The sequence below is a fragment of the Lotus japonicus genome, chromosome 6, assembly GCF_012489685.1.
Source record: "Lotus japonicus ecotype B-129 chromosome 6, LjGifu_v1.2".
NCBI classification, from domain to species: domain Eukaryota; kingdom Viridiplantae; phylum Streptophyta; class Magnoliopsida; order Fabales; family Fabaceae; genus Lotus; species Lotus japonicus.
In genome coordinates, this window is record NC_080046.1 from 55,379,959 (window position 1) to 55,397,350 (window position 17,392).

Here is a 17,392-nt window from a genome sequence, read left to right on the forward strand (position 1 = left end):
AACAATGGTTACACCATTGAAACAAACATCACCGAGGGTGGGTTCATGAGTGGAACCTCTTTGTATACCGGCCGGAGTGCATGTCGTGTACTGTAGAACAGATATGCACCAAAGTGATAGAAAACGTAAAAAAGCACAGGGAAACAGAGCAAGTTCAGTTCAGACACCAAAGGGAACAACAACAGAACCAGTTGCTTAAACCCAAATTAATTAACACAAAACAGAGCACAAAAAGGAAATAAAATAACAGAACAAGGCTAAACACCTTTGAATCCACAAAAGAAAAGAAAAAACATCAATGATCAATCCCTTTAGCAAGCAAAGAACGTCAGAGCATCTAAATGCATGATCATGAAGATGATGATTTCAACTATCTTTTGGTGGAGAAGATCTTCTGTGCGGTTGGGAGTCGAGTGGTCCTAGTCCTAGACGACTGAGAGACTCCTCCTCCTTCTACTCCTCCTCCTCCACCACCTCCTCCTTCTGCTCCTCCACCACCACCACCAGCTCCTCTACTTTTTTATTTTTCCTACATTTCCAATCTTATCCTTTGTTCTCCTAACCTCTTCAACTCTTTCTCCATTTCACCTCTTTTCTGGTTTGGGTTGTATACCCAATCCTCTTGTTTCTGATGTTTCTAAGAGAGGCACCCCTTGTGCCATATTAATAGTTAATACAATTCTTGGCTTATTAAAAAAAAAAACCTCTTATTCATTCCTACATTATTCCAATCCGGTCATTTGTACCTCATAACCTCTTTAACTCATTTGCAATTGTACCTCTTTCTCTCTCCTACCTCTTTCTCTTTCCTACATTTAATTTCCAATCTTGTCAATATTATACTTAACCTCTTCAACTCTTTTTCCTCTTTCTCCCTAACGCCTAATTGTGGAAACTAAAGTTGTTAGTTTTTCCTTTTAGTTGTTTTTTGCCAGAGCGTAAATATATACTAAAAAAAAAACGTGATTAAACGAAGTAAAAATTGTATTCATCAAACCTCAAAAAGAAAAAAGTTGTAGCCATTTTCATTTCCAAACAGTGACTAGCTAGAGCCCCAATCCACATATATATATAGAAGCTGGGATTTGAGAGAGTTCATACACGTTAGTATTAAGCTTTTCCAGAAAAGGAAAAAAAAGTTAATTAATTTTAGTAAATTAAAAACATGGCAAGTTGTGTGAAAGTTGGTGGTGGGGCACTCATTGAAAAATGTTCAAACTAGCTTATTGAAAATGTATGGGTGTGTGTGTGCCTCTTGCCCAACGTACATGCGTTACTGACTCCACCAGTACATCACCACCACAACACCGCCGCCATCACTCTCTTCATTTACAAATCGTTTCTATTTTTGAAATAATACATTTAACCTAGAAAAAGCGAAATCTAACATCTATATATCCTAGGAATTCTTGTTGACATGAACAGAACATATTAAAGATCAAAACTATATCATATCCCCGGAATTGTTCTCCAACAAATTCAATAAGGACTCATACCCCTTAATTTGGTGTTGAGTACGTTTGAGTCTGATCAAATGCCCAGCAGAAAATGAACAATATAATGGCTACACCATTCAGAAAAAGTGTGTATTTAATTTTAGTAAATTAAAAACATTGCAAGTTGTGTGAACGTTTTACCGTATGCATGGTGTCACACTCATTGAAAAAAGTTCAAACTTGTTGGCGTTAGGGTGTGTGCCTGTGTAGGTACATTTCTTATTTTATCTCAATATACTATTTATTACGAAAATCTAGTGCGCCCCTCTTGCCCAACAAACAGTCATCCCCTGATCGACTCCGCCACCGCACACCACCACCACCGCCATCACTCCCTTCCTTCTTTTACAAATTGTTTCTATTTTTCAAATAATACATTAATTTAATCCAGAAAAACCAGAACACAAACTGATTCCGGAGCTGTTTCCACCTCCCAGGAATTCTTGTTGAACATAAACAGCACATAGTCACTACCTTCGTGACTCCACCGCCGCACCACCACCACAACACCGCCATCTCTCCCTTCCGGTATCTATTCCCAGCATTATTCTCCATCAAACTCTACAAGGACTCATACCCCTTTGGTGTTGAGTGTGAGTTATGATGAACTGCCACCAATCTATCAGAAAATGAACAATGACAACACCGAAGACGATTTCAGCGGCATCGAAAAGGTGGAGGGGGCTGCGATGAGGATGAGAGTGAGGGTGGAACACGATGGTTATAGGGAATAAGTGATAAAAAAAACAGAGAAATAAAGAAAAGATCTAGATGCATTACAAAAACGTAAAAAAGGCAAAGGGAAGAACAAATTCAGAAAGGGAACAACAACGTAACAGAACCAGTTGCATAACCCAAATACAACATAGAGTACAGAAATTAAAGGAAATCAAGTAACAGATCAAGTTTAGAAACCGAATAAAACAGTGACAGACCACTGAAGATCCTCAAGATGCAAATTGAAAAATAAGACTAAAATACTAAATAACAGCTTCCACATGCATATCATGATCATGATGATAATGATTTCAACTATCTTCTGGTGGTGGTGAAGATCTTCTGTGCGGTTACTAGTCGCCTAGAGGTTCCTCCTCCAACACCTCCTCCTCCAGCTCCACCACCTCCACCTCCACCTCCACCTCCACCATCTCCTCCTCCGCCAGCAGCAGCTCCCTCTGAAGGAGGAGGAGGAGGAGGCGGCCTAGTGACAGGGGCAAGAATGTTCTGAACGTTCATGTTTTGGAAACTCATGACGAGAGTGGAATGAGAAATGGAAAGCAACAAGCAGAATTTGTATTGTGGGATGAGAGAGTGTTATGATATCGTATTGATGGCTAGTGATCATATTTATAGGAAATGTTGAAAACCAGGGCCAGGTATTTTGGTAATTTCAATTTGATTTACTACATATTTTCCCATAAATTTTGATTTACTTAAGCAACAAGGTAGCACGGATTGAATGAAATTAAAATGCTATATATATTTTAATCCTATATACAAATTAATGCTTTTGAAATTTCTAACATGACCTAGAAGAAATGCACCTTTTCAAGTGGAGTGTGGTGGTTAATGGACACATTTAATCGGTGGTCATGAATGATTTCAATGAAAAGGAAAAAAATTGTTTCCGGCAAAACAGGCACATGAGGCTTGCATTCTCATTCTGATAGAAACAGTCAAAACACGACTGAATGTGCCCGCTTCCCATACGATTTCTTCTTTTTTTGCTTTTGGAAACAAAGTCTAATCCACCTATGCTCAACGAGTCACATAATGAAATTTCATAAAATACAAAATTTATCACTAATTTAGTATTTATATGGTGGATTGGTATGGCTTGTGCCTTTGTCATCAACCAAATATCTTTCCCGTGTCTTAACTGTATAATTAATTCGGGACTCTTTGTATGATTTTTTTTAACAATCAAAAAGATGAATACCCCTTTAAGGGTCCCCCTAATGTGCACCACTTTAATAGTAGTGTAAAATTGCACCAATGCTTTTGACCTGATGCATAGGTTACTCAAATAATTTAATGTTTTTATTTTATGAATTAATATAAATAAATTTACAAATTAATGTTTTTTATTTTATTAGTTAATGTAGATAATAAGATAAATTTACAAAAAAAGACATGGGTTTGACAGCGTTGCAGAGGCAGGAGGGTAGTCCACCGGTTAGAGCAGCGACGACGATCGAGCTGAAGGTCGACGGAGGGCGAGACCGATTTCGTCCAGAGTTGACGGTGGCGAGGCTATGAAGGAGAGCAGCAGTTCGAGCACGGTACAAATTTAGATCTGCTTCTCCTATTGGATGCCAGAGAAACCAATTTCACCAGAAACCCTCTTCCTCTCTCTTCTTCGTTGGTAGCAAATTGAGCTCTATCCAAACCCAGATCTGCTTCTCCTCTTTTCTAAGATTCTCTTATTTCCCATTCACAACGAAAGAAAGACATGCAGTTGTGTTTCAGTTCTCAAAACGGAAGAGAGCATCACTTACTGCCAACATCCTTCGCTTTCAAGGGTCGCCGACGACGTCGTCGAATACAATTGCGCCTCGTCGTGATGGTCTCTCATTCACCCTTTTTCATGGACATTGGGTGCGCCGCTGCCAGTGGTGTGGCGACGGTGAACAAGCCCTGGATCCTAATCTTTCCTGATCTCAAATCTACAAGCCCTAAATGGTCATAATGCATATTGTCACATTTTCAATTATTTAATTCCAAAAAGGGAACTAAGCGATTTTACCTAATGTAGCCGGTCAAATGCATTGGTGCAAATTTACACCAGTTTTAAACTGGTGCACATTAGGCGTTACCATATATTTATAATACAAGACATTATAAGCCCCTGACAAAAGCAAACATTTGTATGATGTGATTGGGCAGACTCATTTTTTTACTTGTCTATTAACTACTTAATTACCTATTTGTAACAATGGGTTCCTAGCTCCTTTCATTTCTTTTTAATTCATTGACTTATTAAAAAAACAAGGGCCACACGTTAGGAATTTCTTTTTCATTTACTACATATATATATTTTCCCGTAGATAGGAATGAAAAAATTTGGTCAATTTTTTTGAACAAGGTAGGCTGGTGCATGCATGTGTAGAACAAGTTCTTTGGTTGATTAATCTCAACCATTCTAAAGTGATAACACAATATGAATAGACAATGATGTAAATATAAGAGATTTTACATCACATATATGAAAATAAATAAATGCTAATAATAAGTAATACTTAATTAGCTTTAAACAACATTCGTATTTAGTCTATCACATTGATTGTGTATCTCCTTAATTTAATTAAGCATGTTGGTTTGACTTCTCATTTTATTGTATTTTGCTAACACCCCCTCAAGAAAAGCGTGAGACTAATTTTTTTTTTTGGATATGCAAAATTGTATTAGATATTAGAGTACAAGGGTACTCCAACCCGAATACAAACAAATGAGAAAAAAACCAAAATTAGCCCCAATTTAGGAACTAACCAACACTGAAAACACACACCAACATGAACCTTCTATAGACCCACTATAACACTATCATCCTTAGCTTTTTTGAAACACCATCCTTAGCTAATACCCCCTGAAACTATCTAGTAACATACGTGAATCCACCAGGAAGAGCCTCAGGCACACAAAAACCAAAACAGCAGCTCACAATTGAGAGGAACACAGTAAAGAGTCCACATTTGCTTGGACAAAGCTCCCAAATCAGCATAATATCCACCACGCCCCCTTTGGCTGCTAACAAGTTTGGATACACATCATGGGACTTGTAAACCATTCAAATAGGGAATTTCCAAAACCTCCCAGGTCTGCATTGCACCACTACCAGGATTTCAACTTTACCATATCCAATATGTTAGATAAATCAACCTCCACGGATCTGAAAATAATTTCATTACGATGGAGCCACACCGACCAAAGCACAACCAACCAAATTGAACTCAGACACTAGTTTTGAACAGTATTTTTGCCAAACTGAAATTGCCAAAAGTGTGCTTTAGGATCCATTGGTAACAAAGTAGTATAGCCTAGCCACTTGAAGCAAGCACACCAAACATCATAAACTACTGGGCAAGAGAATAATAAATGGGAGCAAGTTTCCATTGTCTGCAAACATAACTTGCATGTAGCTGCTACCGGAGACTGAATAACATTCCGCTTGAGCAAGTTCTCCAAGGTCGGTACTCGGTTCAGAAGGTCTCTCCAAGCAAATGCCTTTACATTGGAAGGGCCTGCAACCCGCCACAAGGTTTTAAAAACAGGATCAAGTGGTTGATCCAAAGGTACCTGCAAAAAAAGAAAAGATGAGTTAACGGAATAGCTGCCATCCACACCTGGCTGCCAAACCCATTTGTCCGGGACACCCGCCGAAATTGAAACACCATTGATGTGCTGGATTAAATTTTGAATCCAACCCAGCTCCTTACCAACCAGCGGTCTACGCCATTGAAAGTCCCAGCTCCAACTTCCCTGTCTCCACGCCCCGCACTCACTAACAGTGGCCCATTTTTGCCTCGACAAATTATACAACCGATAGAATTTTTCCCTCAGAACACCCACCCCAGACCAAGTCTCAAACCAGAACTTTGTATGATTTCTCGAACGCACCTCTTTCTGCACACCCTCCTCAAACCAACCATTTTCCCCTCCGCATGCATCCCGCACACCCTTCCACCAAGCAGAAACATGCACGCTGCCCTCCTCACCATACTTAGCCAAAATAACGCGAGACCACAGTGAATTGGGCATTGTCCTCAGCCGCCACAACCATTTGCCTAGTAGTGCCTTATTAAAGATTGACAGGTCTTTCACTCCCAACCCCCCTCATCCTTTGGTTTACACACCTCCGACCACTTTACCCAAGATATTTTCCTCACATCGTCACCCCCGCCCCATAGAAAGCTCCTCATCAGACCAGTACAAGTTCTCACCACACAAGTTGACATCTTGAAAAAAGATAAGAAAAATAGGGACAACGATGACAAGACACTCTTGATGAGGCATAATCGGCCACCAAAAGAAATCATCTTCTGCTTCCAGGGAGCCAATCTAGACCGCATTCTATTGACAACTGGATCCCATGTACTCCTGTAGTTTGGGCGACCACCCACCGGGATCCCCAGATAAATAAAAGGGATACTCATGACCTTGCATCTAAGAAGTGAAGCAAACTGCCACGAGACACCAGGTTCCACAGCAACAACAACAAGTTTACTTTTTTGAAAATTAACCTTCAACCCCGAACAAAGCTCAAAGCAGCATAAAATACACTTTAGCACCACCAAATTCTGCACAGTAGCCTCCCCTATAAACAACGTGTCATCTGCAAATTGCAGCAAAGAAATCTCTACCTCGTCGTGCTTTCCCAACATAAACCCCTTAAACTTGCCTAACTTCAAAGCATTTAGGAAAAGTCCATTTAAGCCATCAACAACAATAAGGTACAAAAATGGAGCAAGTGGGTCGCCTTGTCTTAGGCCTTTCTCCATACGAAATTCTGCGCTTGGACTACCATTCACCAAAACAGACACAGAGGCAGATTTAAGACAGCTCAGAATCCAATTAATCCACTTCGTACTGAACTTCATTCGACACATCATATACTCCAGAAAGTCCCACTGAACTGAATCATATGCCTTTTCATAATCAACTTTGAACACAATCGTTGGCCGCTTCTTGGATTTAGCTTCATGAACCACCTCATTAGCCACCACCACACTATCTAGCATATTCCGACCTCCAATAATCGCAAACTGCCTCTCATCAATAATACTACTCAAAACATATTTCAATCTAGTTGCAAGCAGTTTAGAAATAACTTTATACAGACAGCCAATAAGAGATATGGGCCTAAAATCCGTCGGACATTGGGGGGAATTCACCTTAGGGATCAGCACAATAAATGAAGCATTGCTTCCTTTAGGCCAAGCGCCACGGCGCCAAAATTCATAACCCATCTTACAAAAGTTGCCCTCCACCACGTCCCAAAACTTCTGCATAAATTTGAAATTAAATCCATCAGGGCCTGGACTTTTATCACCACCAGAACCCCACACAGCGGACTTAATCTCGTCCTTATCAAAAGGCGCGATCAGATCTGCATTGTCCTGATCAGAGACGGTTCTAAACTGTATTCCCTCCAACTGTGGCCGCTTCTTGTGCTTAGATTTAAATTTTGATTCAAAGAAATTATGAACAGCCTCTTTCACCCTACTCGGTTCCTCTTCCCATATCCCATCAATCATCAAGCCTACAATTGAGTTCGCTTTCCTTTTCCAATTAATTGTGAAATGGAAATACCGCGTATTCTGGTCACCCTCCGCAAGCCACTTAGATCGAGATTTTTTGCAAAGTAAGGATTCATGAGACTTGAGAACTGACCAGAATTCCCCAAGTAGCCTTTGTCTATTCTTTTCCTCCTCTTGAGACAATCCCACCTCCTCCTCCTTCACATCCAGCAGATTAATTTGGTTAACAGCCTCTTCCCTCCTTGTCTTCAAGTTACCAAACACATTTTTATTCCACCCATTCAGCTCCCCCCTAAGCTTCTTCAACTTCTCTTTAAGGACATAGGCAGCCCACCCACGGATCCTATTTTCTGCCCAAGATTTCTCAACAACAGCATGAAGTCGCACGTCCGAAAGCCAGCAGTTCAGAACCCTGAAGGGCTTGAGCCCCCAATCCTGAAATAGTTGTCGTAATAAAATTGGACAGTGGTCGGAGACATGTGTATTAAGTGCCAGTTGGTTACAGTTTGGCCAAGATAAACACCATTCATTAGAAACCAAGAATCTATCGATCCTGCTCCGGGCTGAGTTATTAGGCCGACGCCAAGTGAATCTCCGACCTACAAGAGGTAAATCCAACAACTCCAAATCTGCAATAAATGAGTTAAACTCTTGCATTTCTCTTCTCTGTAAACTGGTCACCCTCGCCACCCCTTTTCTTTCATCTTCCGATTGAACTGCGTTAAAGTCACCAAACACCAAGATTCTATCTGACAACTCCCCCTCCAAGCACGGATGGCATCCCAGAGAACTCTCTTACCAGCCAAATCACAAGGCGAGTAGACGTTCACAATAACACACTTTCCTGACGAATTCCCCCAAGTACCAATAAGACCCAGAAAACCCACACCCTCCATACACTCTTCTAACGCAAAAATACTAGGATTCCATAAGCACAGTAATCCTCCCCCTCTATTTACAGCTGGCACAACCCTCCAGTCGAACTCAGAATCACCCCACAATTGAGTGCAAATCCTTCTATCAATATTCTGTAATTTTGTTTCTTGTAAACAAACTAATTCAGCATTATTCTGACATATAACCTCCCTAATTGCACGCCTCTTCGCCCTATCCCCCACACCTCTAGCATTGAAGGAGATAATCTTCATTGATTAACAGAGTTCTCCACCCCAAGGTCATGCTGCCGCACAACCCCCTTCCCTCTTCCATCCCTTTCTTCTAGTTCCTTTAACTGTCTAACAATTTCCAACTCCTCTCCATGGAATGAAACCCCCATCTCCTTAGCCATAGTCCACAAAAATTTAGCCTCCGCAGACAATCCCTTTACCCAGGAAGAATTACTCCCAAAATAAGCAGTGGAATCCAAGGAAGGATTGTTTACTGAAAAACAAAGACTCCTTACCACCCTGCGATTTGCGGTCGAATTGCTCAAGACTGGACCTGGCACTGGTGCTGAAGAGGAGACCCGAGACTTCTTTTTCCTATGCAAGGCTTCAAATCTGTTCTGCAGTGTTACACCCACCCCATCGTTCGTCTCCGCACCCGCTCCCTCCATCTCTACCGTCGGCGGCGCAGGTGGGTTCGCCGGCGAGGGAACACGCACCACGACCACCGATTCACCATCAATGTTCTCTATTGAGTGAACAATTTATGTTTCTGTCTCGTTATCTCCAACAGGTGCTTGAGACAAAACTTTTTCTATTTTCCCAACGTTAGGGGCTATGTTTGGGTTTCTCACCAAACGTACTTTCAACAGCTTTGGAATGTGTGATTTGGCGTTCCAAGGCTTTGAACGTAAAAGGGATTATGGAGTAGAGTTGGGGTGAACGTGAACGTGACTGAAATTCAAACAAGCACAGTGTCATCCACAAAAGGCTCAGCAAACACTTCAAGGATGGGCCTTATAAAACAATTGTCATTTCTTTCCATCATGGGCCCAAGTTTTATTGGACCCATTTGATTATCCCCATCAGCCTTTTCACCCCCCCCCCCCCAGCTGGTCAACCACACCCACATCACCTTTCCCCACGTGATCCTCATTACATTCATTTTGTTTTTGATTTTTTTGCACACTGGGCCCCGCACTGCAATCAAACCTCATTACTCCATAATGATTGGGTAATGATTCCCCAATAAAAGCATCATCATTGCAAAAACCGTTACTAGTCAAACTCTTACGTTCACCAACAGACGAATTCGAAGGCTTCTCATTCAAAAAATCTGCCACGTGCACCGGGATGGTAGTTCCTGGGGACGGAAAATCCTCATTGAAGCCTCCTTCCGACCCCCACGACGGCGCTGCCTCTGAATAATTACTAAAATCCGACGACTCCTCATCACTTTCCTGCAAGTCGCGGCGTCCCTGTTCTACCACTTGCGAAGCACCTGCTATCTCCTATAACACATGGATGTTGTACACCACACCATTAATATTAATTTTTTTAAATTCGGAGATAAGTCCTTTGGAGAGAGTTCTGATCTGCAGCCTGGCAAATTCAAGTATTGAAAAATCCAACGTGCTCGCATCAATAGAGATTAAGTCCCCCACTGAGCGAACCACCTCGCTGAAACAATCCTTGTTCCACAAATGAATAGGAAAACCCAAGCATCTAATCCAAGTGACCCTGCGCCGAGGTGCAATCGCTGGAGACCAAGGAATGATTTTATGAAAAACACTATCCGAGCCCACCTCCGGTTCTCGTAGTGCTTCCGCCAAATCAAAACCTTCTGGACCTGTTAACAGAACAAGATCATCACCCATGTACCGGTCCTGAATGAACTGGAACCCTTCCAACATAGCTGTGTTTTGCAGGTTATGAACCTAGTCAAGATCCTTAATCACCCCAATCACGCTTCTTTGTAACCATTCTTAGCTCTCCAAAATTACTGGACCTTTCCACGTCTCCTCCACCATCGGGCGTCTCCCATCACCTGCATCCCCCTTCACAATGATGCTCGCACCTTCTTGTCCCTTAACCACCTGGGCAAATGATTGGCATCCCTGAGTTGGGTTAGGATGCTTTGGCTTCTCCTCAAAGCCATAGGTTTTCTTGGTGCTTCTGGTAGGAATATCCATCCTATTCGAATTCCAGTTCATACCGTCCTTACACACTTTCCGGTTCTCGAATCTTGGGATGTTCACATGCATCTTCATATTCCCGATAATGATTGAGTCCAACTCTCGCTGGATTCTTAACCTCCAGGAACCTAACGAAACCAAATTGCTTCCCCCTCTTGTCTCTTCTCGGTGCAATGTAAACCTCCCACACCTTATCATATCGTTGGAAGACTCTCCACAGTGCCTTTTCTGTAAAATTCTCTGGGAAGTTTGTGAAGTAGAAGTGAGTGAGGTCACGGGGTCGCGGGTCACGCACCTCCCTACGATCATAGTCTTTCCCCTTGCGACCTCCGACCACCATCCAGCCATTGTCATCGTGAGCCTCCCTCACACCTCCACCACCACCCCCCCTCTCCCACCGTCTCTCTCCATTCTCTCTCTTTCCTCCCTCGCATTAGGTCTCTATTAACGTTCATAGCGTGGGACTAATAAAGACGCGAAGTTTGGATTGAAATAATGCAACGGACGAGACAAACTTTTGGTGAAGACATCGGTTACTTGCAATACAAAAGGAAAAAATGTTTTGTGATTTAACATGCATTTTATTGATTAATGTCAACCATTTAGTAGATTAATTGATGGACATGATGATTTTGTAAGAGAGGATCCTTGGATGGGTGAAGTTAAATGCTCGAGAGGATCTTGATTCGTCTGGATTGAGATCCTCTCATGTTGTCCAGCACTTCCAGCTATACAACTTAACCTACAAACAATTTTTTATGATTTAATTTTTCATTGATTAATCTTAACCATTTCAAAGATGATTTTTGTCATTAATCTAGATCTAAAGGCTGAAAATCATTCCTTTCACTCTCACATAAGCAACCCACTCTCACTAGATCCTCTATATATATATATGGCTTAATCCTCATATTAGTCTCTGTCTTTGTGTCGCCGTCTGAACTAGGTCCCTGACCGAAAAAACTTGTGGATTAAATCCCTCTCTTTTAAAAACGTATGGAGCAAGTCCTCGCCGGAGCTCGGAGCTCCGGTGAGTGATGAAATGGTATGATGACTGTGTTAATGAAGCTGACGTGGAATTAAAATAAAAATAAAAATTTACACATAAGGAAAATAAATTAATTTAAAAAACCAAAATTAATTAAAAAAATCTAATCCCGAATTAATTAAAAAACCCAAAATTAAGCAATTCATTTCCCAAAAAAACTCATAATTTCCTAGAAATTCATCTCCTCCTTCATCCTCTCAAAAAAAGAAAAACCTAATTTCCTAATTCATCCAGAACCCCCAAATTCATCTCCTCCTCCTTCATCTTCTTAATCTTCTTCTTCACCATCAACATCATCAAAGACCCATGAATGTAAACTGATTGTCTGTGAGAGAAACCCCAGAGAACAAGAAGCGGTTCTCCGACTGCAGCTGCTGGGAAACGCTAGTCTCCTTGGTTACGCTAGCGTAACCGCTAGAGGCATGGCTCCACAGGGACGGTGTTGACGTTCTCTCGCTCTCGCTCGGCGGTGGGTCTGGCCTTTACTTCCGTGACACCATCGCCATCAGAGCGTTTGCAGCGATGGAGCGTGGGATCTTCGTGGCCTGCTCCGCCGGGAACAGTGGTCCCAACAAAGCCTCGCTCGCCAACGTCGCACCGGGGTTGATGACCGTCGGCGCCGGAACTCTCGACCGAGATTTCCCTGCCTCGGCGGTGCTCGGGAATAAGAAGCGGTTCTCCGAATGCAACTGATTGTCTGTGAGAGAAAAAAAGGAAAAAGTGAAAGGAAATGGCGAGTGGTGTTGGTTGGCGACTCCGCGGTAGTGGTGAATCGTCAGATCTGGGCAAGGAGCGGCGGAGGTAGCTTATGGGTTTGGTTTCATGAAGGCAGATTTCTTCGCCTTCAAGTACCATCGTACTTCCCTTCTTCTCTCTGCAGATTTCTTGATCAATTTCTGGTTGTGGCACAATTCTTAGGTTTTCCTTTTCATTTCTGGATGAAGACAACTTGTAGTTTTGGGTTTCGATTTTCATGTTTGATTTTGCATTCGAGATTGATCATCTGGTTGTGTGTGTGTGTGTGTGTGTGTGTGTGTGTTTGTTTGCATTTGTGTGGTTGAATTGTGCTAATTTTTGTGGTTTGGATTTTTGGTGTTGAAGAAACATTGAAAAGGCATGAGAACGGAGGGATCGACCTGGGTCCATCACAAGCCGCTGCGGCTTCTACTGCTGCTGCTCCTCGTCAGCAAGCTTGATGGATGAGGTTCATGGTGGCTGAGGTCCATCACAAGCTTCTGTGGTTTTAGTGGCTGGGTTTGGGTGTGGTGGAGGTTCATAATGGCTGGGTTTGTTGAAGGTGAAGATGAAAGATTGATTTTTTGGATTTTTATTGTTGATTCTAGGTTTGTTTTGGGTTTGGGAAATTTAATTATTTGGAGATGGTGATGAGATTAAGATGAAGGACATGGTGAAGATGAAGATGATTTCTATGAAGATGAAGATGATTTGGGAGAATTGATTTTGTTAATTGATTTAGGATTATAATTGTTAATTAATTTTTTTAATTCAATTAAAATTTATGATGTGTTTTTTATTTTTTTATTTTTTATTTAATGCCACATAGGCTTCATTTACACCGTCACCATGTCATTTCATCACTCGCCGGAGCTCGGAGCTCCGGCGATGACTTGCTCCATACGTTTTTAAAAGAGAGGAATTTAATCCACAAATTTTTCCGGTCAGGAACCTGGTTCAGACGAGGACAGGGACTAATATGAGGATTAAACATATCCACCCTGTTATCTAATAATTTTGAGACCTCACTCTGGAGAGTGAGCCACTCAAATTACACACTCTCTATCAGGAATTGTCACGTCAGCTTTTTTAACAAAAGATATCCTTCTCTCTCCAGAAGCTGTGTCCGTGGTACTCACGCGACTCATTCTCATCTCTGCTTCATTTTCATTGTCCACAACGTACTCCCTGATTTTTCTCATCTCTTTCACTTTCCCTCTCCCAAATCGATTCCCCTCAATCAGCGATTGCATTTTCAAATTTCAAACCCATGAAATCAGTCCCAAATCTGATTTGGTTCCCTCAATCAGTTTTTTCGATCATTCACTCCATAAAATCTCGAAACCTTTTCACTCTCCCAGTTCCAAAAATCAGTTCTCTCTAAAATGGATTTTAATTCTGCAATGCAAGATTCCATGGATCATAGGATTCATGAGGTTCACAACAGGCACATCTCATCTTGAAGATATCAGAATGTTCCAAAAGACACAACCTTAGGTGTTTGGGCTCTCCAATTTCAATCTCTGATGTCGCTTCACGTATCTCTTTTGTTTCCTCAGGTAAATTACAAAAGTGGAATTTTTTTGTGGACTAGATGAATTGGTTTCTCATATACGAAAAGCAAAATTATGAACTGTAAGATTTCATTGACACCCACCCTGAAACTGTGTTGTGTATTTTGATTTTTTTATGCTCTGAAGCTGTTATCTTTACTTCATTGCCAAACCTATTATTTACTATCTCAACTGATTTTTTGAATTCATTCTCTGATTTTCTTAAAGAACAGTTGATCAATGGTTTGTTTAGCTTTTAATTATTTAAATTTTACCATTTACATCTTTATAATATTTTTTTATCATTGCTTTATAATTTATTGTATCTTATTGCAGGTTCTTGCCAAAAGTTGGAACTTTAGTGTTGTTTCTTCCTTAAATTTGATAACCTTCTCTGCTCCATTGCCACTTAAGATGGAAAACAAGACTTATTCAAAGAAGAGTAAACGCGTGGAAATGTTGACTTGAATGTCCATGACCATGGCATTAGATCATGTAAGCCAAAGTTTACAATTGATTTGTATTGTTGAATTGTATTATAAGAGTATTTGATTGGACTTCAGTGTCTAATTGGTCGTTGGTTCTGTAAAAAGAATAATGCTGCTACAAAGTTTAGTAGCTTGAGGGTATGTTTCACCTTGAACTGTCTACTTAAATATGACATGCCATCCTTTAATTCTAATATTGTCATTTTTTACTCTTAGTTTCTTAATAAATTGACTAATAATGCTATGATCTTGACAATATTATTGCATTTCAATTGTATTGATGAGCCAGCTGAAATTCGCAAATCGTGGTATTGCATACTCTCAAGTATTTTTTTTTTCTTAATAAAGTAAGAAGCTTTGAAGAGTGTCTCAGGTAGAATAGAGCCCTTGTATAATGAGCACTGTTTTTATATAAAATGGACTATTAAGTAAGATGGGCAGAGAGATTATAATATATCTTCCAAAAGAAACCACAATACCGAAACAAGGGTCATCATAATGAAGTGAAGTTGTGGATGAAACTCACAATCAACTTAGACTTTTATGATACGTCAAAATCAAATGGCACTATAAGTGATGATAAATCTTCTTAAGACTAATTAAATTTAGAAATTTTAATTAGTGATTTTTTACAATATTAAAATGAGAATTTCATCAAATTTTGAATATTTTATATTCTCTATTATTTATATTGAAAGAAGCACCATAATTTTTAATTCAAATTGTAATAATTTTTCTCTATTTATTGTGTATATATACGAATTAATTTTCAACATAATTTAATCTAAAAAATAATTTTCCTTTGTTTTATTAATTTAATATTCATAAATTAATTAATTAGTTTAAATTTAAGAATATTTTTAAAGAAAATTTAAGAATATTATTCTATTGATTTTTAATTTAAAAATACATTAAGATATTTAATCTCTACATAATAATTAAAATACTTACTTAAATTTTTTAAAAACCCGTGCATTGCACGGGCTACATACTAGTATATATATATATGCCAATGCAATGCACTAGTATTGCACTGCCGCTTTCTTGGAATACGATTCTTACACGTCAAATGGTTACTAATGGTTTGGAAGTTTCTAATTGTTGGTTACTAATTAAAAGGGTTCTCTAAAGGGGTTGTTAATTATTTTATTTCAAATAATATAGATGACAAAATTTTCAACAAGGCAGAGGGGTGGGCGTGGGTGGGTTTATGGAAGCAGATTTTTCTGCAGCAATAGAGTGAGGGCGGTTAATGGACACATTTTTTTTTTATATGTCAATATTAGTTGTTAATTGTTAGTAAATTAGTTACTTCGCCAAGATTCAAACCCTGACCCTTCACCTTGTAAATCCCTTCATTCCCTTAGCTCACCAAGTGAGCTATTCTTCCCCCTAATAGACACATTAAATCGGTGGTCATGGATGATTTGCAGCTAGCAACAATTGTTAATAAGAAAAAAGTCTGTCAAAACACAGTCATATGAGGCAGCAGCTAGCAACTCATGCAGATAGAAACAGTCAAAACACGACTGAATGTGCCACGCTTCCCACACGATTCACTTCCATTACTTTTGATTTGGAAACAAAATCTAATCCACCCATGAAAGCGTGCCACTTCATAAAATTTGATAGAATACAAAGTTTTATGGTGGAATGGAATGTATGGTTTGTGCCTTTGTCATCAACCAAATATCTTTCCATGTTTTTTTATAAGCACATATCTGTCCATGTGTTTTTTTATTGTATGAGTGTAATGATTTATTCACACTTTATTTTTTATTTCATCTTTTTATAGATTTTTTTTTTATATTTTCTATCACATTACAAATTTGATATCCCTCATTTTTCTCTTTTATCTTCTTATTTGCTAATTGGGGAGGTAGAAATGTAGAATTGGAATAACAACACATTTTTTTGAAAGAGAATAACAACATATTTAAGACTCTTTGTATGATTTTTTATTTCAACAGTCAAAAAGATGAATATATTAATCATACAAGCCATAATCCCTTGATAAAAGCAATCACAATTAACAAAAGCTAATTAAGCTAGCTTGTGGGAACGGAACAATTATGAGAAAGAAATTAAAGAAAAATTAAGAGACATTAAATTACCTAAACAGATCATGTTTGTATAATGCTTTTTGTAACAAGAGGAAGGCACTGTTGATATTATTAGGTAGACTAATTCTTTTAATTACTTGCTGAGAAATGCAATAGCCTCCAAAACTAATCCTCCGAAAATTCATCCAAATTGAACCATCTTTGCTTACATCTGACCACTAAATACTTATTTAAAATGTCAATCAATGTTAACTTTTTTAATTATTCCTACATTTTCAATCTTGTCCTCTGTTCCTCATAACCTCTTCAACTCTTTCTCCTCTCTTTTTCCTACCTCTTTCTCTTTCCTACATTTCCAATCTTATCATTTGACCTCATAACCTCTTCAACTCTCTCTCCTCTTTCTTTTTCCTACCTCTTTCTCTTTCCTACATTTCCAATCTTGTCATTTGTACCTCATAACCTCTTCAACTCTTTCACCTCTTTATCTTCCTACATTTCCAATCTTGCTTTTTTCTTTTAAACTCCAATCTTGTTATTTGTACCTCATAACCTCTTCAACTCTTTTTCCTCTTTCTCCCTAACGCCCTAACCCATCAACGAGAACCTTTTTTTAGCTAAGCCAAATTGTATAAATAAAAGCACAAGAAGTGCCAAATCAATTAACTGTACA

At 39.5% G+C, this 17,392-nt stretch overlaps 1 long non-coding RNA gene across 1 annotated transcript; it reads left to right on the forward strand.

The window, feature by feature from the left end:
• The first annotated feature begins 13,276 nt into the window (after positions 1–13,276).
• Positions 13,277–14,824, forward strand: LOC130724067 (uncharacterized). The gene is made up of 2 exons (XR_009014421.1): positions 13,277–14,174; positions 14,505–14,824. It is a non-coding gene; the product is annotated as an uncharacterized LOC130724067 (long non-coding RNA).
• The last annotated feature ends 2,568 nt before the right edge of the window (positions 14,825–17,392 follow it).